We start from the raw sequence: 27,264 nt of genomic DNA on the forward strand, positions 1-27,264 counted from the left end.
TTGTTAGCAAATTGTTTACAGTGAGCATCTACAATTGTCATGCTTTGTCATGCTTTGCCATGCTAAAAATACTACTGCTACAAAGTCTCTGCATCTCCATTAAGCTTATATGCCCCCAGGTATCTGATCAATACTGCTCATTTATTGATACTGATCTCCTGTCATTGAGCACACTTAGAGATATTATCTGATAGTGGCAATTTTTTTTTTTTTTTAAACACAATGCGAATTTGCTCTACTTTACTGTAGTCTGATATTCTTTACCACATTGGACATGTTTCATGGTTAATAACAATTTCTGTCAAATTGATATTTTGAAGTGACTCAAGGAAATGTCACAATATAACAACATATTTGACCTAGGAAGAGAGAAAAAATATTACCAAAAAACTGTAACCTGGGGCTTCAAAAGACCATCTCCCTTTTCCTTCCAATAAAAAACTGTGTTTTCAACCCTTCTCTTAAATTCCTTTCTTCTGCAACTACCTTTCTTCACACCAAATCCTGTTTGATAGAATGGATACACAAAGACTAGCATGTAGATTGAAAATTAATTTTTTAATGCTAAGTGATTTAGACAGAGGTACAGTTTGTTTGAATGTGTTCTCTGCACTACCATCATAGTAGCAATAGCTTATCAAGGTAGACAATCACATCCTCCAAAGTTTAAAGTATTGGTGGTATCCACTTTGTGGCTTGTCATAAAACGGGCCTGTCAGAGCATTACATATACAGCTATCTGACATGGTTTAGGAGTCTTGGGCCTCTCTCATCCCTATACAGTAGACAAACCACAGCTATACAAGCAGCTTAGCTTCTGGAGCTGTACAAAACTGTGTGCCATCAATTAGAAAGATCAGTATTTCTTGTCCTCACAACTATCATGGCAAGCAGAGAACAGTAAAGATACCATAAAGGTGCCCATCTAATAGTTTGCAATTTAACCCAGTATATGTATCGCTAATATGTACATTTATGAGTCTTTTAAACTAACATAGAAAAAAAACAGAATTGTTGAGATTTTCCTTGTTTGCTCAACTGTTTTTCAACTAAGAGCATCACATGCTATAAAACAATTGTTTTTGTTTTCAGTAGGGTTACTGTCCTCTCCTAGAGTCATGAAAAGCCCAAACATATGTTGAATTCTTAAGCAGTATACAAGGGTCCTCTGAAAGACCAAAATAATCAAAATCTTATAAAGGAAAGTCATATCTTTAGGAACTTCATATTCGAGTGACATTTGAATTTTGCATAGAGAATTTTCAGTAATTTACATAAAAATAGAAAGCGACTTTTAAGCCCTATTTTATATTAAGAAAGTATCAGAGTAGATGTGGCAGCTATTATCAGAGAGAATGCTGAGAAAACAAAGTTTATGGGGACACCACACTCAAGGGCTGATCATAAAATTAGCCACCCTATACCTGCTTGAGGTTAGGATACTCTTGTGGTAACACTGCTAGCTGAATAAACCACCTTCAACTGCTGCTCATCAGAACAAATCACTTAGGCCCTGCCTATGCTTTTTGCAAAAGGAAAAGCCCACTCTCCACTAATCCAGACTCCTACATGGTGGGCCAAAAAAAAAAAAAAAAAAAGAGAAAGAGAGAGAAATACCCTCCTTGCAAGCTCACAGACCAATGAAGATAACACTGTACAACCTTCTTAAGCATATTGAAAGTAGGGGTAGCTCTCAGAAGACCAACACATTTTTCTGAAATTCAGTTGTGGATGAACTATTGTTCCTTACAATTTCTCTTTTCACCTATATGATAGCCCTTTTTTGCAAGGCTTCTGCTGTAGTTTTTTGGGAGGCAAATGCTATGAAAGGTTGTTGTCAAGGCAGAAAGACTTTGTTACTTTCAGTCTTCGCTAGAGACTGAGAAATGTGACATATTTCTCCTCAGTGGACTTGAACACGAGATCAAATCCCAAGAACTCGCACTTTGCCCATCCGGTCTCCTGTAGCAGCTGAATTAGCAGTACTGCAGAATTGCTCCGCTTTCTGTGTTGGTTGTACGCAGCTGAAGGGACTGACTGTCTTCCAGTGATACCTTCCTTTACCCCTGAGTACAAAGCGTTTCATTTCAGGCATTGCCTCCCTTCTTGTTGTCTAAATCTGCTTTTCTACGTGACATAAGGGGCTCAGATAAGAGGGCTCAGTATGAAGCAGGGCAGCAGGACCTCTCCCTCCAGTGCTGCCCCTGAGGGCGGAAAAGGACCATCTTTGGAATTTCCACAGGTCGAGAAGCCCCAGGGAAGAAGGTTTTTCAGTTTCATAGACGAGTAACTGCTTAGAGTTTAATTAACATCGCTGAGAGAAAAAAGTTGTAGGTACCTGTGAATAGGGGCGTGCAGGGAAGGACAGGCTATCCAGTGGCTTTCTCTAGCATAAAGATGAAGAGTAATGCTTACTGCCCAGGAAACGTAACAAAATCTGTAGAGACAGGGAGGAGGAGATCTCAGAGACGTTGTATATGTATAATATGTATATGTATAATATGTTGTAAAACCAGAATCTGAATTCCTTGGTTACACTGTCAAGTCAAATTAAGAACTTTCATTTTCAGTATCATTGTTAGAAAGTATTTTGTTGGCAACTCTTTACATAAAGACTGAATGATCAGAAAAGGAGTGACTTGTTTGTGAGGAATTTTCCCCGCAAGTAAGTGGCTATTCTTCCCCCATACCTATATCTGATTAGCTGTGTGAGCTCGTGTGCAGCGATTGTTTAATGTCACCTTCATGGTTATCACAAGGGAATTTTGCACAATGGAAGAAGTGTACAATGTTCCAGGGATGTTCATGGTTGTAGGGTACTTACTGTAGTCACAGCGGAGATGCATCAACCATCTTCATGATTTTGCTCAGGTTTAGATCCATTCGGTTGCTGAATTTTAGACTGCAGGGAGTTTACTTCTCATTATGACTTTGAAAAGAGTGGGGCTGGTTAAAGGCTAGAACAAGACATTACTGGAAAGGTTCTTTCAAGGTCAGGTCTCGTTAATATAAACTGCAATTGTTTAATGATTTTCCATGCAGGTTTCTAAATCGTATGTTAAAATGAGGAGTATAGGATCAGTAGGGTTTCTTCCTGGATTGAAGCAATTCCTTACAGGAAGTTAGGTGGCCTTTCAAAAATACACTTGATTTTCCTTAGGAGAATAGCCTTGCAGGATAAAAGTTCTCGTTTTATTAAGCTAGGTGTAAGCATTCTTCTTGTGGCACATGCCAAGATGTTTGATGACTTTAGTTATACATTACAAATGGCTTGGTGCGTTTGGATTGACTGCTGCTTTCACAGAGGTTGCTTCTGCATACTGTAGATTGTAGGCTACTGGATATTTTTCTCTCGAGCAAAGTATTTAGGAGAGCATTGTAGGTACAGGAGTATTTCAGAGAGAATGGGATGGCAGGAGGATGGTCATTGAACTTGTGGTAGAAATCCAGTGAGTCCAGGTTCCCCATTCCTCATGATAAATCTGTCATCTACTTAACTTAGATACACAGCACGGGTTTTGTGATGAAGTTACTTAAAATCTGTTCTTAAAGGTAGCTCACAAAAAGTTTGACACTGCAGGGCTATGTGTGCTTATAACCTGGCCACAGCATTATCAGTGAACCGTACAGCTCCCAATAACCAAATAACTCCCACTCTTTCACATAACTTCCCGGTCAGGTTTGAAACCTGACCTGCTGCACGGTTCCCTGGACTGCAACACTTCCCAGGGCACTACTGTGTTTTTTAGTCTCAAATAGCAGTCGCTGTGATTGAAAGGGTCTTCTAATATATCACAAGCAGTGACAGATCCTCTGGAAAAAGGGGGCTGGGAACAGTTTTCTATGTTAGAGAGTAATTACTGAATAGGTACTGTTTAGCCATCTAAAATAGTTAGAAAAATTTTAATGATTGCCATTTTCTGGGCTTGATTTAGAGCCCATTAAGTCTGATGGAAGACTGTCTTCAGATTACCTGGACTTTTGGTGATCCTTTCAATATTATGCAATATTTCTCCAGATGCTACCACAGCCTTTCTAAGTAGAATCAAGATCTGCAGATAGAGCAACTAAAGGAATTTCTCAATTTTTTATCCTGAAAAGATTTGGTTCAAGTATGGGGGCATATGTCTAGGGACAGATGTCTACTTGGGTTATCAAATGCAAATGGGTGTCTGATTCATATCTATCATTACTCAACATTAATGTACTGTCTTACCAAACTATGTGCCTATCCTCAGGTGGAAAGAATGACTCACATATACAAACCTTTCTCTAGATATCACAATAGATAACAAATATACACAAGTGTCACATCACCCAGTACCATTACATTCCTCTCACTTAGAATTCCAGCTAGGAAACAGCAAACTTTACTCTCCGAGAGACTCATAAATAGTTAAGTACCCTCTACCAACAGAGGATAAAAGGGAAAAATAACCAATAAAAATACATAATGAACAACTGCTGAACAAACAGAGCTATAGCACTCAAACACAGCCAAGTTTTTGCCTAGGCTATTACAAGGATTTTACAGTAATATCATTTGATTTTCTAGCTTCATGGCAATTATATCAAAGCTGTTTTACCTTTTTTAGATGTGTATCATTGCTTTAAAATAAATTCTATTATGAAGTCCAGGGTGGGAAGGAACAACAGCAAAAAGTTGTTCAAGGTCACAGATAGTCATGTTTAATAGCGTATTTGCCATTTTTTGTCACCCTTCTTTAACTCCTGGAAGTCAGCTGATGCTATATTCTGCTTCCTACCTAGAGGATACAGTGCAGTACAGTGTGCTTTTGTCACTATAAATAGGGGAAGCTCAATTTCTTGATTCTGGATGCAAATTGGAATTTGTACAGTTCAGGTTAAATTGACTTTGGCTTCATCTCACAACATCTGAAATCATACTGCAGTTCTCCAGTACTTTTAGGACATAATTAGATAAATTCATAGATTAAGCTGCTCCTGGCAGGACTTGCTCTTCTGTGAATAGTGAACCAATTCCACAGCACATTGAAATACAAACTGTAGTTGCAATACCAAGCTGGCAATGCATCTTTGCTGTCGATTGTTGCGTGCCATATGGACCCACTTAAGCCTCTTCCTCTTTTGGCTCCTGAAGAGAAGGCAGCCATTGTGGCCAGTCATGAGGTCAGTTTGGAAACCAAATGGCCCAGGTGCAAAAACTTCAGCAGGGACATCTGGATCCATGACTGGTTTTTTGGCTAGATTTATCTCTGCCCATATTTAGGCATGATATCTGCCTTCTTGCGTAACGTTACCATTTTCTGCCAAATAGAACCCAGTAAGTCTGTCCTAATTTGTATTGTAAGTGTTCACAAAATCAACCCAGTATATTGCTATTTTTTCTAGCCTATTCTACTCTTTTACTTCAAATATGAATTCTTTTTTCAGACTATTTCTTCTACCAGAAAATACACATAGAAGTTCAGGTGAAAGTTCTCACAGACTCAAATCTGAATAATAATAATTTCTTTTTTAAAAGTTCGATGCCACCCACCAAAGGAAAGCTGAGATACTCAGAGGAAAGATTGGAAGTGTAATTATAGTGATATTAATATGGCTGCAGCCTCATACGTTGTACAAAACACAAATGCTTTATGTTTTGATACACATTTCTTAAAAAGGCCAGATAAAAGCATATTAATCAAGCTTATTTTGTGCTCAGCATTATCATAGTTAACAAATATCTATTGGATGTTTAAATTATACTTACATTTCATGCCACAGTCATCTCTGAAGCCCAGATAATCATACTGGTCTCGTTTCTCACCACAAAAAACACTATATAAGAAAAAACATTATAGACACTGTTATTGCCTGGCTATAACGCTATTTCAAGTGCAAGCAAAACACACCCTAAAATAACTCATGCATTTCAGATATTAATATTATTCTCTTAGTGCAACATTACCAGTTTGTCACTCTTAGAACAACATATCTTCTTTAACTTTCAAACTGGACAAAGCACATATGTAGAGTATCTGTGCAAAATCTCATGAGCCTGATTCAGCAGTGTAACATTCAACTTTTGTACTGCTCTAACAGCACACACTGCAAAGAATCAAGGAATAATGAATCAAGGTCACAATATCTGATAAAGGCTCTCTGAAAGCACTTTTTAAAAAAAAAGTCTCTCAAAATATACAGAACATCCACGTGTATATATACAAAACTTTTAGGTATGTCATATGTCGGAATTCTTCTGTTTTCATATTATAATAAATGCTATACTTCTGGTTTCATATTATATTTTGTTACAGCTTTCTCAGTTCCAAAATGGATTAAACCAATCCTTTCTTTATTTTGATCTTGGGAAAAAATGCATCTTTCTCTCTAATGTGATTCATCTCTGCCCTGCTTTTCCTTTATCTTTTGTGTCAAATTGCTACACAAAACAGTTATGTCACTTAGGTTATTTTTCCTGAAATAACATATGTCTACAGGACACAGAATCTACAGAAAAATCAGACATGACCCTAAAGCAAAAAACTTATACAAATAAATTGTAGGACCAAGGAGCTTTGTATCAGGCTCTTTGGGCTGGAGTAAGCTGCACTGGAATGAAGATCTACTAGCAAATAAGAATGTCAAAGGGGAGTTGCATCATGGTGGAAGCAGCTTTCAGTTTTTAATTTTATTTCACAAAAGGAAGTGCCAAACTCCCTGCTTAGGGTTAGCTTTGATTCTACTGCAGTGGCCTTAACTCTATCCACAGGCCTTCAAGAAATTACTGTTAGGCAGGAAAAAGATTTTGTAGTCCGATGTCCCCAGAACATTTCTGCAAAAATGCTTTTTCTCCCAGGAACAAAGTGAAATGAGGGTGACGGTCTGGAATGCAAGTGAACTGGCAGTTACTTGACGTTGAGTCTGTGTCAAAGGACTGACAATAGATTTCAGAAATATATGAGTAGTAGCAGATACATACAAGCTTTTGGAGAGCAGCAGAATTTATTTGTAGGTATTTTATACCAAGGATATAGAATAAATACATCCGAGACACAATTCAGAATTCCAGACACGTATGCAGCATGCTGACTGGCATCTCAATAATGCCAAAGAAATACACAGGTCTCTTTGCTTTATTTTTATGTATGGATTCTGCTTCATATTAGTAATGAGCTGTTCCGTCCCAGCCAGTGCATTTCAAGGTGGCACTGCATCCCTTCAGTGATTATAGCGTCTCACCTTTGAGCTTCATGCTTTAAAATACCATCTAAAGTATGCAGTAGCTACCTAATTTATTATCTTGCATGGACTATATATAAGTATATGCCTATACTACTAGGCATATACTAGTACTAGTACTATACTAGTACTATATATACTACTATATAGTACTAGTACTATACATAAGTATATATAAGTATAAATATATGCCTGTGTACATTGTGTGTTTGTACGCTACTTAGATTCTTTTCTCTTAGATTTCTTTTCTCTTTTATATTAATGAATACATAACAAATTGGATTATTTGCAACTCCAAGGTTTTAAAGAATTGTAAAATGCCTCCCTCCCATTACATCACAAAGATTTCTTCCTTACTTATCCCTAGGTAATAATACTGAAAGAGGAACAATGAGATGGTGATACCATCAAATGTTGAAAAGCAAAGACCGCATTCAACTTTGTTGAAAAGCAAAGACCACATTCAACTTTGTTGAAAAGCAAAGACCACATTCAACTTTGTTGAACTAATACCAATCGTAACAAGCAAATTCAACACAATTTTTCCAACATGGCTTACAAATATAATCAGTGTCCCCTCCGATGCTGTACACATGAAGATGTGCGTGATGGCCATGCCATCTCCACAGTTATCAGTCCTGCCAAAAAACACTAGCCAGAAACCAAAGTTACAGCCTGCTCTCTAATGAAAACAGAAGAGAGATGATATGAGAAGCCACAATCAACACCAAACATACAGGCACAAATCTTTGCAAATGCAATGCAAGTCCCCTAGGCTTGTCCATTCAGCTTACTTCGAAGGGTTTCGAGCAAGCCTTTTGAATCCACCAATTTTACACTGGCTTCAGACGCATCTAGGACTACTACATCGCATTTCACTAAAAACAGACCTTATGAAAGTGCTCCTGGTGCTTTTACATTTCTGAATGTAAAAACTGAAACAAAGAAACACAACTGTGAGAAAACTGAACAAAGAAATGAAATGTGATGCCTTACAGAACATATACCATGATGAACTTTAATTACAACCAGATCCTTGAAGATGATCTTGAAGATGATCTACTTCTTTTCCCTATTGTTCTTTTGTTATCAAGTTATCTCTGGGACTTTTCATCTACATATAATCAACCAACTCTAAGCAGGAGCTCTGCTTTCTACTCCCCACAAAATATGAACGTTTAGCTGGTTTAACCATACTCACATCAAACTTTTTGGAAAAACAAGTTGTCTAGTGGTGACCAACCAACAAATCACCCCTACAGTGGAAGAAGGCTCAGAGGAGAAGGCAAAGACAACATGCCCATGAAACTCAGCGAGAAACACAAGGTGTGATTGACCACAGCTGTTGCAAATAAAGCTGAATTTATCTCAACATAAAGGGTACTGGGGTACCAGAGGGTGGCCTTTGTCTCAGATAAATGGCTGTATCAGCTGAGCAGATCAACTGGCTGTGAAAATGGTTCTCCCGAGTTAATCAAAGCGTGAATGTTTCCCTGAGTTAGCCAGACCAGCGCATGAGGAGTGTACTCATGTATTCACTATATCACTGTATCACTCTGCTAAACCAAAATCCCATGTAAAGTCAAATATCTACAAATAATTTTGTAGTAAACGTTACACACTCCATGTGCAGAATATGTAAAAGAACCCAGTCAGAGAGTATTAGACTCCGACACTGGTGAAAGATATAAAGCAAAGATCAACATATATTATAAATTATTAACATGATTTTAAATTCTTTGTAAAACTTACATTTACTAAAGCACTATGAAGTCCCTGTGAGTGTTTCAACTTTACCTATAATATGGGAAACACAGTTAAACATCAAGGTCTTCTAAGTCTCAATGACTCAGCACTAATATGGTATATTTACAAAACATTACACAATAGATGAATTCTTCCTCTGAAGAGGAAATCTGGGACAAGCGACCTGTAATAACCTGTAAATTTATCCTTAAAACACTTGGAAAGAAATTACCATATGTAATCTTATATATTGAAACAAAAGTGATTGCCATGTTCTTAATAAAGCCCAATATAACAAGCTTACAGGAAATCTCTCTACATCACACTCTGCAGAAGACTACTTCAGCACAAACGTAAAGGATTTGGGATTTTGAGATAAACAAGCCTTGAACAATAATCTTCCGATAAACCTAAAACTCCAGACGGCCTTTGTGGGTTTCAAACAACAGTTGCATCCATATAGCATCATGAAAAGGTATCTGACTTATCCGTAACAGTGAATGTAGGTAGTGCTAATATTTTAGAGTACTTAAAATAATATCCAGCATAAATATTACTTTTCAGAGAATGACTTGAGATCTGTGAGAACATATCTCAATAACCTCGTAATTCTCAGAATATTTTTATACGAGTATTTGTTGTACCATACAGTAACTTAAATGCAATTCTGTAATTTATTTAGCCTTCTGTAAATGAACAAAACGCATTCTTCCAATTTACCACATCTATGATAACGTTCATGGATAAACAGTGGGTTTTAGTCAAAATGGAAGACTGCAAATACCCTTACATTAGCACTATTTTCATTATTTTTGACACAAGCTCTTAATTAATTGAGCTCTTTGATATTATAAGCTATAGAAGATCAACTACATAAAAATGGGATGTCAAATCTTCCTCATACATCAGGCATAATGCTCCTATTTTCACCATATCCTTACAAGACATCAGATATGTTAATATTTATGGAGTGTACACTGAGGAATACTGCTAGAATTAATAAATAATAAAGCTAATATTTTTTGCAAAAATAAATCATCAGATATCTCATTATAAACAGGATGTCTTCAGCTGTAGATAATTTAGTACAGTAATAAATAACAGGATAGCACAGTGCTGATAGAATTATATTCCACTATTTAAAATGTCTTACTACTCACAGAAGTATGTATTCTTTTGTGTTCAAAATCACAGAATGGGCTGAAATAGTTTGAAAGAATGGAAGGTATTTTCAAACAAGTGAAAATGAGGTTGTCTCTAATGTGCCAGCTAGACTTTATTGAATCCATGTGTATAAGAGACAGAACTCCTCAAATATTTTGCAAAATCATCCTGGGATGCGACGGGTGAGATGTAGTTGAAGAAAGCCTAGCCCATTGTTCCTATTGTCTCAGCAATAATAGACTTCTTCCAACTTGAACAAGGTGTTATCTACAGATTTTAAGGTAGCCAGTTTGAGTCTTAGCTGGAATATTTACAGAATTTAGGCAAAGCATCTGCAGTCACCAAAGTTGGGCATAGCTACCACATTTTGGGTTGCAGGGGGAGAGAATTTATAAGGATCTTGCATAAAAGTTAGTTGCACCTATGACATAACAGAAGCAAAGCATTTGATGGATATCGATACTTGGGTTGAATATTGTTAAAAAGTTTGTCTTATTCATGATGTATCTAGTCTTACGGCTCAGTCTGTAAACTACTACCGACTGGTGCAGTGCAGGCCCTGGATCCAGGGAGACTACACGTCACATTCGGCCTTCTGTTAAGTGCTGTAGGACCGCAGCCCTTCCCAGCAGAGCTGCGATTTTCAAGGAGCGCTACAGAAGTTATATCGGGTTTTCACTGCAAATCACAGGGAACTGATGCTGAACTCCACCAGACCTCTTCATTTGTAAATTCCTAGCCTGACGTGGGACATGTCTTCCTTCTTTTCAAATATATGCCTGCTATGTATGGTATAAGTGTTAATTAACTGATAGTAATATAATCAAGAAAATGTGGCTACAGATCATTGTAATTCAGTTTCAGACACTGACAACCAAATTGAAATACAATTTTAAAACAGCAACTTGCTGCCAAGCACAATGGAAATAGGAATATCAACATGAGGCTATGATTAAAAATCCAGATCCTTCAAAAGTAACTCATGGCACTATCGCTTTATTTTCTTACAGCTCTCTTCCTTTTTCCATGGAGCTCCTAATCTATACGCAGTAAATGCCTACAAGATCTACATACGATTTTAGTAAATCACTAAGCCCATTCTGCCATTGAATTTCTCGGTGCGTGACTTGGTGAACTGATTTTTGTGTCAAAAGCACATTAAAGAAGATAAGCCTAGACAGCGTTTTCAGCCTACAACAGATAAGTTAACGCTGTATTGTTTAGTTTTCTGTGTCTGCATCTAAAGGACTAGGTGAGGATTTGTTTAAACTTTAGGGGGTTTAAATATACACTGATCAAACATTATCTAAGAACAGCATAAAGGGAAACGGTACATAAAATCAAAGTTTAATTGATTAATTTATAAGTTAGGGACTGAGAAGAAGACCAGGAGCTGATATTACTGAAGGCACAAACTAAATTATCCACCAGATGGATTCCCATTACATTTCTATGTCCGCAAAATTAAAATCTCGATGACAGAAACGATAATGTTACAATAGATGGCATAACACTAGGTAGCCAGCAGGAAAGCAAGAGCATGTTGCTTATTTCAATTGCCGTTGCATGCAATAGCACTGTGATGATTCGCACACATTGAGGATGGGGCTCAGAGGTCTCAGGAATCTGCACAATACCTACCTTAAATTTTTCATAATCTTGTAAAAGATTTAGGTTTGGTTTTTTTAGCCTATTATAGTAACACTGGTGGGAGGGAAAATTAAAAAAAAGCTATTACATTGCATTTTAGTGATATTATGCAGATGAGCAACACACCTCAATTCTATATCCAAGACGTCTAAGCCAAGCGTTCCTTTAGTAGAGAAGGACTAAATCGTCATAGGCTTTTGGTACCAAGGTCCTAGAGATGCCTGATACTCCTACAGCTTCTTGTCCCATATAGCGCCTCTACTCAAGGAGCCTCCTGGTGCAGTGGCTGTACAGTAAGTGGGAAGAGGAAAACAGCGAGAAGGTAAGGGAAGCAGAAGAGGAACGGACAGAGTATTTTGCGTTCTGCTTAATCTCCTTATACTGTAGGCTGCAAACAGCGTAATTACAGGAGGTCAAAGGAAAGGAGCCTATCAACATGGCTTAGAGCCACTTTCCATTTTCATCTTTCCTGTATTTGCCATTGGATTCAACCAAGCAAAAAAAGCGGGGATGCAAAATGTTGACTCCCAGCAGATATTCAGGATCCGGATCTGGCTTTAGAGATCTCTAGTTCCTGTATCTTTCCACGTTTGTGCCTCACAGGGCTGTTCAGTGAAATATAAAGTCTCTAGCAGAAACCACGATTCCTCGTTTTGAGGGATACTTGTCTGTCCTACAACAGTCACACGGTGACAGTCTGACCCTCACCCTGTAAACTGTGCTTGTGACTTTATGCATATAAGCAGCCCCACTGAAACTAACAGAGCCAGCAACACGCGTAAAGTCACATGAATAAGTGCTAGGGGACTGGGGCCTCGGGCCCTCTACAGCTGTTTCTTTACAAAAGGTAAGATGAAGTACATCCTCTTTTCCATCCATTTACTGTGTGAAAATAGAGCTCAGGGGAGCAAGCATCCTAAAATGGTAAGTGACAACAACATCAACAAGATGCCGTTCCTAAGAAATACCTTCTAGGGTTATTATGACCACATGTCGAACATCTACAGATTACCAAAGCAGAATTATTGTAGAAAGAAATTGTATAAGAAGAAAAAAATAGCTTGATTGGTTCTGATTGATCAGTGTACACACTGATGTTAAAATGTACATATGCAGTTTTTAAAGACATCAAAGAAAAAAGTCTCGTTTGTCTCGATTTTGTTTTCAGAAGGGCTACTTCATGCTTTTTTTTTTCATGTAGGAATTCTGTGCGTTTATCCGAGGTAAGTATGTAAGCATTAATAACGTAAGAACATGGCCATTGTTTGGGATTAAATTAAAACCATTTGCCTTATGCATGCTCATTTCCTTTTTTACTACCCAATTCCCCTATGATGCCATCTGATCACTTTTTGAATGTCCCCTGTGCTTTTGCCTTAACAATCTTGCCTGGTAGGCCATTCCACACGTTTGTGATTCTCGGCATGAAAAAAACGCTTCCTGACATCTGTTCTGAATTTGTTTCTCTTTAATTTCCATTTATGCTTCCTTATCCTAACATCTGTGTCATTCTGAAAACGGTAATTCAGATTGACGTTATCTGTGCCATTTAAGATTTTATATTCCCCAGCTAAAAGCTCCTCGTAACCACGTAGTGTTTTTGTAGTTCTTATTGATAGTTAGTTTAGAAACGTTTCCTAGTTGTAATTCAAATGTTTTAGGTTATAGAGTGGCTTTGCTGTCAGATTTTTAATCTCTTCTCAGGCACAGTTCTTGCAGATTGAGGGCTGACACAGTACTCGGTGGGCCAATTTCAGCCCATAGGTCTCTCGCACAGCTGTCATATAGGAGGAAAAGAAGTGGAATTTGGCCCAGTAAGCTTAACGGGACTATCAAGAGGACCGCATATTATGCTAATTCCTGCTGTGGGTTTATAGTGCGCTCAGGCCCTTGGTAGCTGTACAAATCCCGCACTATAAAACATTTCAATTGTTTCTCTCGATGGCTTAAATATACGGGTCAGGGGACCAAACTGCACTCAGTGACTATGTTTGATAAGTTTCACCTTGTTTTGTCCAAATAGCAAAGAAATAGAAAGATGATGAAAACTACACTTACGGTTCTCTCTGAAGTCCACAAAAAATTTGGGACTAAGTTTTCTTCTCTTTCAAAGCCCTAAAACCGGGACTTAAATATCTTCATTTACCTGTCCCTAATGAAACTAATTAATTCCAGGAGATTAACTCTCAAGAGCCAAGAACCCCTAGAAGCAAAGCAATTAGAAAGCAGTCCCATTTTAGATGGTTTGTAGCTATGTTTTGGAGCTTAAAATGTATGTTTTTTATTACTAAAAAAAGAAAAAGGAAGAAAGCAAAGCAATATGGGATCTGATTGTGGAGTCTAGGCTAAGGGTTCATGCTGGAGAACATAAAACACCAACTGTTCGTCCCTTTTTCGTGACAGCAAAGAGAGAATTCATACAGAGCGCACTGTCTCTCAGGTCATAAGCAAGGTTTGTTCTTACACGTGCAAAACACACAAAATACTTAGATTATTTGAAGTGATTGAAGGAGTGGAGGTACTTTAGGTATTTTTTCCTACATACCTTACCCCGACTGTTGAATTAGTATCTCTAGCATATGTGCAATCCCTGAGGTACTACTGAACCATGAAATTGGTAGTGCCTAGAAAGGTTCAAGCAGTAATTGCTAGCTTCTTAACTGCCCTACATAAATTCACCAAAAGTATAACCTTTTATAGAAAATATTTCCAAAAAGATCAGAAAAAACATTCTAATTTATTCTACCATGCTAGCAGATTGTTTTGGAAAATAAACCTAGATACCAGAAAGATTTTGATACAGAAGTTTCAGTTTGCCTCTAGTTCATAATTTTCTTTCTGGCTATAATAAAATAAATATAATACATATATTAATGTTTTATAGTGTAACAGAGTAAGCAAATAAAAACAGTCTATTTATGTCTACTTAGAATGAGCAGATGTTCAGCTTAAGTATGTTACTTAGGTTTTTCTAATGGAAAGCTCTACCTCCATCATTTAAAAACTACATCTTACCATCTACATGGTAAGAAAAAAAATAAAGGTGATACTCATTATATTTTATAAAGGTTTACCTTGATTCCTTCATCAGGAAGAAGTACTGGGCTTTGAAAAACTAAATATGATCCAGTTTATGTCTCCAGAATGCATCTAATTAGAGTAAAAAACAAAAAAAAACCCAAAAAACCAAGATCTTGTACAAGTAAACATGGTGGAGGCATGTGTGAATGTGTGTAGGAGGGAAGACTGATTTAAAAAAAATGAGATATTCAAGAAGTAATGTGTCACCTAAAACGTGTTTCATATCAAAGTAAAAATCCCACTCTTTATAGCCAACAGAGAACTGCATACTGAACATTAACAGGAGAAAGGTGGAAAAGGAAGGAATCAATATCAGGTTTAATTAAAAGAGAGGAAAGAAAAAGAATTTTTACTGAATATTATTTACAATTAGTGCAGTAGTTACATTCCTTTCCCTTAACCAGGGATTGTACTCAGTAAAGACAGCTTTCCAGTTACTCTTGCTGAAAAGCAGCAAGATCTTTAATAGTATCCACTTAATATTTTCTTAAGTAAAATGAGACAATTATTTTACATCACATCTTTTAGCTAGCAGACTTGGCAAGAAAGGTATTTTCCCAAAACATTTGATATTTTGCGACACAATAGAAATTCCTATACTTCTAAGCAGTGCTTCCTGCCTTACAAAACAGGCTTGGCTTACTGACCCTGATCTAACTAAGCTTCTTCCCTGATTAAAAGGTAAGTTTCTTTCATGGTTATATCATTTTAAAGCCTACTCAGATGTGATAACATTTTTGCTCCTGTATCTTGGCAACATGATTTATTCTGTTAACACTGAGTGTTACAGTCTCAAAAAGCTGTACCATCTGGGTTGAATTAATAGCCTACCCAGAGAAATAAATGAGAATGGTCTGCTATAATTAACATGTAGGTGAGGTATATTTAACAGATTATTATAATTAATATGTCACTTACTGATTCCATGCTAAACAGAGTTGTGAACACAAGATATTAAGATTAGTTACCCTCTCCCTATGTGCCTCGAGAAAACGCAATGGAAGAATGAGAACCACAGAATCCAGCATCAATAAAATTGACCTTAACTTTAACAGCATCAAATATGAAATTTCAAACAAAGAGAGGCAACACGTAGAGCATTATAGAACAGCAGCAGCAAATTACTGGTTTCATGAATTCAGTATTAACACCAGTAAAACTCAAATATGACCTTAAATAAAAACACAAAAAGCCAAGAGTGATGAATTTAAACACTGCATAGGGCATCCATCTATTAGGATAGACAGGGTAGATTTGCTTCTTAAAGCTTTCTTAGTAGTCTTGGTTGGCACCATGTAAAATATGAGTAGAAAGCCAACAAAAGAGACGTGGACGTGATCAAAATTCACAAGGTATTGCCATCCCTACACTGCAGCTCCACGCAGAATGGATATAGCTTTTATTGGCAAACTTTTTATAAGACACAAATGTTGGTTAGTTTTTTCACAGGTGGCAAAAAGTCCAGTGGTTATTTAGAGTGACTGCCACGATAACATCCATCTCCCGAGGACAGAAAGTTCCATTTCTTTAGATATTCCCCCCCCCCCCCCCAAAAAAAAACATATTCACCTTTGTTCAGGGTCTTAGAGGTATTTTCAAACAAACTGATGATAATGACATTATCAAGAGACATCAGATAGACAATCTCAAGTTCACGTTTCTTCATTAAAAATTTTGTCTTTATCTTACTGTACACTAACAAATCCAGCAATTCACAGACAACTAAGGATTAATATTTGAAACTGATGCTACTCTTGTTTTGCAAAGAAATTAAATGTTTTCCCCCAAAAGAAGAGGAGAGTTCCCAACTGCCCATCCCCACGTGCATAATTAAGGCTTTTGTTTCTCCAGATTATCTGTAGGCTACTGCTATCATAAATCTTGTTTATTACTGAAATGACTAAGCTCATCTGACAACAGTGTTAGGCACAGTACAAATAAAAAACATAGGAGAACGTGTTCCAAAACGCTTGCAATTTAAATAGACAAGACAAAGGGGAGATAAAAGGGGCAAATTAAATTCAAATGCAGACAGGAAGCCATGGGAATTCCCTGCTTTCTACTGACATTCACTGTATGCACAGACACAAAAGTTAAATAAAAAAAAATAGTGGTATTTCCAAACATATTTGAGAGGACAAAATCATGAAACACTTATAAACGACATTATGCTACAAACACAAAGAAAACTAATCTAGACATTGCTATTTAACACATAGGTTGCACAGAACAAAAAAGAGAAAATATTGAAATTAATAAGGTTTAAAATTCTCCAAAAAGCTCACAGAATGTTTTGGGAAAAAAGTCATTAATCCACACAACTTTCTGCTAGCAGAATTCTGCTTGGAAACCAATAGGTTGCAGAAAACCCTGAACACAAAACTGGCACACAGGTTGCAAGGAGCATTTAGTGCTTTTGAGATTACGCAATTATATAGGTGAAAAAGAATATTGCAGTATTCTACAGGAATTGTAACAGTTTAAATAGTTACATTACCTGATTACTGTAGAATAGGAAATTAAATCAGTCAAAAGAATAACGTGGATAACACAGACATGGCAGAAAAAGCCTCAAGAGCTTCCATGTAGGAACGAAGAAAAAGGGCAATACTTTTGCATTCCTTCCCACCTTCCTATCAACTCCAATGCTGCTGCTAGCGCTCTCCGACACTGCAAGACTTTCATTTCCAAATTCAAGAAATACTCCAAAGCAATTATGTTCCCAGCTCAATCAAACTGGCATTCTAATGTAAAACGTTAACATCCTCTTCACATGTTAGTATGTCAAGAGATTATCAAATCTAAGTTTTGCATGTTCCAAACTCATTTTACCTTAACATTGCTGAAGTAACTATTCAGATTTTGGAGTACCGATTTTAAGTCTTACATCTGATATTAGCTAGTCTCTAATACAATCCCAAACCAGGTGGACCTGCAGTCTGTTCCAAACTGTAAATCCACGATTTCTAGAACTCATTCAGGCTTCTCTAATTTGGTGCAAAATCATCTGCAGTGGCACCTACATGAAAAGTACTGTGGAATGCACCTGCGCATTCCAAAAGTACATTAATGTCGCCAACAACTAACATTAGACTTCTCCCTTTCTGTAAGTTTATCCAATATCAGTGAAGATCTAAAATGAATATTTATTTCTTCTAAAAATTTAATTTGAAACTTCTTTTTTAGTACAAGTTTTCCATAGGATCATTTTTACATAAATTGGAAGAATCAGTTCCCATAAATTATCCTACATTTTTTGATTGTCCTTATCCATAAATTAAACATTATCATAAAGGTTTTACAACAATAACTGACACTGAGGCAGATTTTAACATACTGAAACACTGAGTCACTCACCATCATATATCCCTTAATATACATCTCACAGGGGATGAGGGAAACAAGGCTGTATCTGACAGGAGAAATAATCTATAAGGAGATCAGGATTTGGGATGAATAGTTGGTATCACAAAAACAAGCACAGACTAGCACAAAAGTCTACAGTAGCAATGTAAAAATCGAAGGAAGAACAGCAAAAGGACAGGTTCACCTCATTTTTTTAATTAAAGCAAAACAAAATGTCAGCAGTTTAAGTAGCTACTTCCCTTAGATGAGTGAGATTTGTGGAAACAGTCTCTGAATTAATAATTCCTATCTCTTCTTTCAAAGAGCGTTGAAACAAGGAGGAGAAAAAACATGGAATCCTTTCCAGAATCCTTTCCATGTCCTTTCCAGAAAAGAACATGAAGAAACAGTGCGTATATGGGCATAATTCAGCAAAACATGGAGCTCAGGTTTAAGGTACGCTCCGGACAGCTCATGAAGCTGAGGCTACAGTGTGAGAAGACTTTTTCTTCCCATTGTTCACTGCAGGAACCCCAGCCGTTACATCAACAGGTAATTGCAGCTGAAGTTCCATGTGGAAGAACGCCAGATGGTTGGTTTTAAATGTGGTTGGTTTTAAACCTGGAATATATTTCCAGAGTGCTTTTTTCCCTCAGGTCCTAACACCAAAACATCCATGTGCCTGAGTTCCAACACCAAATACATGCACAATTTTAAGTCTCTACTGACATGTTCTGTTTCCTTGAGAAAGTACATGCAGATGGCTAGCTAAAGGCTTAAAAAGACATTTAAGGCCTGTACCATATGACCAATGAAAACAGACATATCAAGTCAGACCAAAGCTTAGACCTCCCATCCTATTTTGATGATCATATAAAGCAAAACGGAGAAATGTAAGAGTAGGACAACTACATGGTGATGATTTGCCCATAAACTCTCAGAACCTCCAGCAATTTGCAGCTCACAGGCGTCTCAGTGCTCTGTAGACACATCAAGGCATGCATTTTTCATCACTGTTAGAATCAATGCCTTTTTTTTAGCATCTACAATATTCTGTGGCATAACATGTGGAACAAGCTATGACGATGTGGCTTCTGCTCCGAATAATTTCTGGCACACCTAGTTGACAGATAAAGTATTTACTTTCTGCAAGCCACCCATAACTTTATGGGAAACTGTTCTATCTACTTTGGTAGCTTCTGCAGGCTCAAGAGCCCTCAACTCCTTTGCTGATGTTTTGAACCATTGATTATCTTTCCCATTCTTCTCTGTGTCTTTTTTATTATTTCTGCTATACTCTTTCAGGCTGAGAACACCAGAACTGCCTGCAGTATTCAAATGCACTTATGGGATTCCAAGTTATATTTTTAGTTGTTTTTTCTAGTTTCCTAATAATTTCTAACTTTTAATTTAGGTCAATGGTAAAAGTAATAGCACAAACTATTGAGGCAACATTTTCATAGAACACCTTATTAAAATCGGAAGATTTCTTTGCTGAATGGTATTCACACACGCAAACAGAGCAGGTGCAGAAATGACTGTGGAACCCTGTAAACGAGCTTATCCACAGATCTCACAGCTAGGATAATTCACTCTTTCCTTGGTGATGCTTCTTTAGTGACTGCACAACTTTCTACAGTTAGTGGCTGCTAGAAAAAAAACTGAAAAGGGATTTGCTCTGTTGGCATGTATTTAGCACATTCTTCACAAACTCAATATTTATTGAACAAATGTTCCTCGTGTTTTAAATACAAAATGAAAAGATGAACTAACTTTTATCTTTCCAGGACTATTCTTAAATAAGTGACCTACATTTTTTCCTGCTATATTTAACAAACACACTACAGAATTTTACAGGCATGCCATGAACAGAAAGATTTTTCTAGTTGGCCAATATTATTTATTTGCAGAGCATCAGGAGTCTACGTGGTGCCTTGCAAAGAGTGAATCTTGCTAAACAAATAACATGATTGCATTCCTGAGCATATTACACATGGAAAATGACTAAAAAGCAAAGAACAGCTACTTAGAGTTCTCTCTAGTAAAAGAAGTCTTATAAACATGTAGGGAAAGCTACCAATACCAATTGAAATTCTTATTAAGTGCCTCAGTACTCTCTCAGAAATCAACTAGTTTACCTAAAGGAAATACTGGTACATATTCTAGTACATGACTTGAAATGAGTATCAGAAGCCCAGAGAAACTTACTGATAATATAGATGCCTTCTGGACATTTTTACAGAGTCAGTATTGCTTGCCTGGAGTGCATTTTTGCTGTAGGAAGAGGCGAGAAAATATTATCCACAGTGTGGACCACGAGCAGAGTCATACTGTAGAGTTTGACATCAGTAGAATCTTTTGTACTTGTCCAACACAAATTGGATACATGCACTTAATTAGTTTTTATGTTGATAATTTGAAAGTGACATTCCATGCTATACAGGCAACATTCTGCAAGAGAACAGTTGCCTTTTGCTGTGTGAATTCCTGTTGTAAACATCTGATTTCTTCAATCAAAACATTTCCAGACATTTTTTTCTATCCGGTCTTGTGCTCCATTAGAAAAATAAGCACATACATAATACATACGGGATAACATATTTTAGTAGTAATTTCTTCTAGAAAAAACTGAGCGCGCTATTTTTGGTCTTAAAGAAATCAAAGGCCAAAATTCAGATATCTTAACATGACAACTGTATACAGCTGAATCATGTTTGTTCCTAATTTGTTTCCCAACCAGCACCTCCTTTTAAAAAAGGAGAGAAGGTAAGTATTATTCTAATTCAAGAAAAACAAATGCTGACATTAAAATACGGCCTATATAATGCATGAATCTAATATCATTAAAATAAGGTAAGAGATAACTATGGCATTTATATTGTAGGAACAGTGATGGTCCCTACACAGGAATTGAAGCCCTACTGGACTGAGGATGATACATTTCTAAAGAAAATAAGATTTATTCTTCAAGAGACAACCTAAGTGAACAATGAGAAAACAGGTGAATAAACTTCAGAAGCAAAGGATATCAAAAAGAGATAGGAGAAGCAGCATGATAAACTTAGGTCACAGTACACGGCCTGCTTAAGCACTGCAAGCTTATAAATTAACTTAAAGAGGCTTTAGTTAATATAGTATTTATGGTTTTATGGTATTATTTTAGCCACTGGAGGGCTCTTGTATTTTTTCCATAAATACTTTGGTAAAAAATCAATATTCTAAATGTTCACGTTAATAAAGCGTTTCCCTAGTTGCTACCATGACCAGCATGCCTGCACAATTTCATGCAAATCAGGTTCCATTTACTGTGTTTTCTCAACTTTTAGTGGCAGATGAAGTAAGAGGAAGACAAAAAACCTTCCTCCTCCTTAAGTAGGGGTTATCTATCCATTTCTCCATAAATAGGACACCTTTTCAGAGACTCTCTTTTGTATGCGGTGGTAGGGATGAGATCTGTACAAAACACAAAAGGAATAAAGTATCAGTGCTTGGTATTGTGAGGGCATTACCCAGCTTCCCTGTCAAGTTTCAGTCCTGTATGGGCAATAATAACCATTACTGGGCTTTTGGCTTTCAGTCACTGCTGTGACTCTCAATACAATGAATACAACACAGAAAACATTTTAAAATTGCTGATAAAATCCTTTATTTTTCCACCTTTGAAGAAGTGTTGGGAGAGTTTCTGACAAAAGGAGGGAGTAATTTCAATGAAAAGGAATAATGGGAAGTATATTGGAAGAGAAAGAGGATAGAGGGCAGGAAATACAACAATAAAATTTAATTAAATTAAAGAATAAGCTCCAGCAGTGAAGTACATTGGACTTTTTTTTTTGGCCTAAGTACAGGCAGGAAAAGCTAAATGTAAGTTATTGAAGATAAAAATATAACTACTGGGTTATATAGTGATCTTTGACTCAAAAGCTGATGTTCTATTGAATACCACCCATTCTTTTGCAACAATTCACTTTCTGTAACATTGTTGAAGAAACCAAAGGGAGTGCAATACGTGGAGGGTCTAAAATAGCATCCTCAGTCAGTGGTGTTACTTATGTCAGGTTATGCAAGCCAATCGATGCCTGAAAGAATAAGCAGGTACCACGTGAGTGACACACAACTCTGAAATAGGTATTTGAAGTAGTAGAGACCAGAAGCCACTTCAAGCTCTATGCTGTGTTTACAGTCAGCGGTCCTATTCTTATGACATCTCCTTAGATCCCCCCAGATCTAAGGCAGGGCAAGGAGCTAAGAGTTAAATACCAAGCATAACTGAAATAACTCAGTTTGCTGTAGCTGCTGTAGTATTGGTAATGCAAATATTTAAAAACCTCACCACAAAGTTTTGGACCTTACGTTGCAGGCCTCTGTAGCACCTACCCAGCAGTGTTCCTAGTGCTCCACTTTCATAAATCTCCTTCTTAACCTCTAGGACAAACATCCATGTTGCCATAATAGTGGCAACAGGATTTTGTCCTTACCTCTCTCCTAGCCTGCTGGTTTGGAAGCAGACTGGCATCAAACTCAGGTTTTATACATACATGCTTTCAATGGATGCTGCAAAGGTGGCATGAGAGAAGAGTTGTTTCACCACTCACGATGACACAAGAACGACAACGACCTCTGCTTGCTGTGATAACACCAGTATATAAACAAACTGCAACAGAAAGCAGCACACAAAACGCTAGAACAATAGCAGCTGGGAGAACGCTGCCTACTTTGGAGATTTGCTGGAAAAAAAGAAAAAACCCACAGATGTCAGTGCCCAGACCTCAGCACTGCTGAGGCCCTACGTCCATGTAACACGGTCTAGAACAGGAATGGGCATGAGTCAGACATGATACCCAGCACTAAGACACACAAAGAGAGACAGTAACTTCTACCAGTTTTGCCCATCTACCTCCAGGATCTGCAGTAGGATCACTACGTTGCTGTTGCCTGGCAATAGCTAAGAGCTCGGGAAGACCAGTCACTTGAGCTGGGATTTTTTTTTTTTTTTTTGGGTGGGGGGGGCAGGGGAGGGGAGGGAAATGACTGAAGATGATACTTTTCTCATATACAGTATCTTCCATCTTTACATCAATTTTGGCACTAAGACTATTGTTTATAAAGGGGGATGGAAATCCAAAACCATTTTAAGATTTGGGTCTGGTCTCGCTTCATTTTCTTGACAATTGCAAGAATTCGCATTATCTTCATTTCAGGAGAGCTGTGATGATTTACACTAGTTAAGGACAGAGAATTTTAAGTGCCAGCAACCTTGGGCCAGCTCTAAACATATTAAACCTGCTGTCCAAACCATCCAAAATTTAACATTATAATTGAGTTCCTCTCAACCGAGTGTGTCACAGACTGTGTACAGTGCACCTGGCAGAAAAGGAGTATTTTGTAGGACTACTGATTAATTCATAGAGATATCTATGTGCTCTACCATCATTGTTCCCACTCGTGCAACCAAAGTAGCTCTAATGATGAAGAGATTATCATAATGTGGTTGAACTGGTAAAGCAGTGGTGAAGAGGATATTTCACATATGTTATTAATCCTTTCACATACCTATCTTTTTGAGCTGTTTGTATTGCTTTTCTTTAAAGTGGGAGCATCAAATAAACAAAACCCTATAGAGTGACCCTTTAGGAGCATACTAGCTGCACTTACTGACTGCAAATACTTGAAAAACATCCAAGGTATTTCTAAGTGTAGTTTAGATTCAGGAAAATAATATAAACATATGTCTTTCCAAGAAGGCATAGGCAGAAGTTTTATATCAATGCTAAATCACACTAAAAATAAAGTGAAAATAGCCTTTTATCTTTTATTTGCAAACTATAAGGAGCGGTCTTATGCTAAGCATTTTTTCCTTAAAAGGAAGCATGGAAAATGACAGAATACTAGAAGTCTAACAAGGGCATAAAAATAATTAATCTGTAGAAATTAAAATTCTATACTATATCAGTACTACTGCATCTAGGAGTCTGTGTTGTATTAAGACATTTGAAATCAAGGAGCACACCTACCCATCTCCAGCTAAATAGTCCCTAGCAAATCCATGAGGATACATGGAGCAGCAGCAGGGTAACATGACGTGCTAGCATCTTGTGACTCAACAGCAAAGTAGCTGCCTCAGCATGCGCTGCACCCCTCTAATTAGCCTGAGCACAGCTACCCTGTTCCCAGGTCCCAGCAGCAAGCTGCTTCGTGCTAGCTCTGTGTATGTGATGTGGTTTACCACCTTTCCCAGGAAGGGACAAGTCAGCACTCCCTGCTACTATCCAGTCATCTTCAGGCCCCACAAATTCAGCTGCCACTCACAGACTGGTTCAGCTCATAAGAGCTCATGTGGCTGAAGCCTGAGGGCTGAGCACCCCACAGACGACAGCTGAATTTAATAAAAGGTCTAAACACTATTTAAATATAAGATGAGAGGTACCTCAGTTTAACCACCACTCTTGAAAGCTTTGGCTTTGCTTTCTGCAGAAGATGCATTCGCCTGCTTCTCTTCAAGCAATGGGGAGCTAAACGCAGTCCTCTACAAAAGAGGAGCTCTCTCATGACAAGGACAGGTAGTTTATCAGGACACAGGCCCTAGGACTCTAGATTTAAATGCACATTTAGATTTAAATGAACATTTTTCTGACATGGGGAAAATTCCTATCAGTAGGTTTATAAAAATAACAGAGGCTTCTGTTGTTGCACAGCTTATTCAGGCTCTGACAAAATTATTTCTGTCAAAATTCAGTATTTTAGCACCCTGCTCTATTTCCAGGACAAATGCAAAAAGCTAACGCAAGTAACACATTTCACAAGAAATTAAGGGTTAAAAACTATCTCATACGAAATAAAAATAGATGTTCTTCACTCAGTTCAGTTAGACTATTTCCAGTTAACAGGACCAATGTCATCTTTGAAAATTATACTCTGGAATCACCATCTGGGTAAATGTGGCCTGACTGTTCAAGTTTGGTAAAGATCTTTGAAAATATACTCTTCAACTTGCATTTAAAAAGGAAACCGAACCCCCTGTGTACTCATATGCTAGACAGATATGTGGAGTTCTGCATGAACAGGCATGCCCAAGAGTAGGTTTTGAGGATACATTCTGGACTCTACGAGGAACCAGTTTATTCAATACCCTATTAAAATATGCCAGATCCATTAACCTAGTAGGTTATGATTAAACTGTAATACTTCCTCCTTTTTCCAATGTAGAATTACTGTGAATTCACTTCTAATCAGGATCCCTGGTTCCTTAAAGTAGATTAGGTATACCTAAGCTGAGGGCCCCGGAAAACCTTTTTTGACAGACATGCTAGATTAGATCAAGCAGAGAGTCTGCTGCCCATCAGTGGAAATGTAAACCTTTAAAGCAGCACATTTTCCAGGGTAACAAAAATAAATACTGTCTCAGAGTTCAAGTACAAAAGGTCTTTGATTAAATAAATTGGGTTTTTTTATTTGTAATAATACAACATTAAATATAAATATTAGATTATAAGTGATAAATGAAATTTTAAAAAGCATACAATAAGATATAGTTAACTAAATACTATAACCGATTTGGAAGGCCATAATTTGTCTTTAATAATTTCGGTTATTTTGTTATTCAGAATTTGGGCTTTCCCTTTTGGGCTCTGGCTCCTCTGTTCCTCTGAACTTAGGTTAGTTTTTCAGTGCAGCAAACTGTTGGGATATAATGGTTAAATAATGTGAAATTGCACTGATGCCAGTGAAATAAAAGTGAGTTTTACAAAACCAAGTTCCTTCCCTGAACATAACAGTAAATTTCTAGTGTCCTGTAGTGCAATATCCATTAGATTTATTATGTTGCAATTCCCAATCCCACTAGTTCTGCCTGAGGGTGAGTATATTACATTTCATCACAGTTTCATTTTCTCCTACAGATGAGAAATGGGAATGCTATTGCAGTTATGTAGCATGCATGTGTTAAATCTGATCTCTAATAAAATCAAACACATCACAACTCACAGCACTTTAGCACAGCATCGGCAAAATGAAACACCATCTGTCATCATGTAGGGACTGCCTTATTGTAACACAAAATCAAACTGCTCAGTGTGAACATTGTTATTTAATAAATGGGTAAATGGAAACTGATAATTATGATCTTATTTATTTTAAATGACTGGTTAAAACTACAAAAAATGTAGTTAAAACTACTTATCAATTAGATGTATGGACATTACAGTAACATCTAGACCAAACCAATGCATAAGCCAAGTCAAAATTTTAAGTGCATTTAGTGAAAGATAAATGTGTGATACATACACTTATAAAGACCTGCCAAAATGTAGGCTAAGGATAGGAACTGATGGAGCAAAAATTCATTGTCTGTACTAATGAGACGCTCATAGTTTCCGATATAAAAACAGCTGAAGGCTATGTTGTTAAAGAACAACTACATGTATCAAGCTGGGAGGTTTAAAGACAAAATGAACATCACATTACAATCTTACTGCATGGTTGTATTAAAGATTAGTCACCATCCTAACAGAAACTGGATTTCTAGGAGCTTCTAGTCTGGCCATTTCAATTCATACCAGACTGAAAAATGATGCGACACATTTGCTGTTAGTTGGAATTTAATTACCTTAAAGAAAAAAAACGCTTGTCAGCTAAACTGTTTGAGCTGGCAACAACAAATAAAACAAGACATTTCAGGTTTATAATTATAAGACTCCGAATCTGACAATTTCAGTGTTGGTTTCTAGTACTATAGGTAAGTTTTGCTGTAACATAAAAACCTCAGTTATTTACCATCAAAAAGAGATCACCTCACGCAGAATATGAAGTTTTCAACAAGCTACAAGCTACATCTACTGCATCTACAAAGATGATAACACGTTCTGATGAAAACGGAAAAGCCCGATTGCCCTCGTATCAAGTTTAGAGGACCCATGAGCCTGGCAAGGCGTCAGCAGAAGCGTCTAATACAGTAGCACCAACACTGCGCAACATCTCAAGGAACGGACAGGACACCAGTAAAATCTCACATGTGAGCATTTTCTCCATTTCATTGATACGGCATCATGACTTGCACAACCACTACCAGGCCAG

At 37.2% G+C, this 27,264-nt stretch overlaps 1 protein-coding gene across 2 annotated transcripts in view; it reads right to left on the reverse strand.

Moving 5' to 3' along the window:
• The window catches only part of TOX3 (TOX high mobility group box family member 3), a 155,360-nt gene extending 149,588 nt beyond the window's left edge, over positions 1-5,772 (reverse strand). For both annotated transcript variants that reach the window (XM_068956095.1, XM_068956094.1), the window contains exon 1: positions 5,738-5,772. The gene's annotated coding sequence lies outside the window, so the exon portion shown is untranslated. The remainder of the gene's footprint in view (positions 1-5,737) is intronic.
• Positions 5,773-27,264: the final 21,492 nt, after the last annotated feature.

The sequence above is a fragment of the Struthio camelus genome, chromosome 10 (genome assembly GCF_040807025.1).
Source record: "Struthio camelus isolate bStrCam1 chromosome 10, bStrCam1.hap1, whole genome shotgun sequence".
Lineage (NCBI taxonomy): Eukaryota > Metazoa > Chordata > Aves > Struthioniformes > Struthionidae > Struthio > Struthio camelus.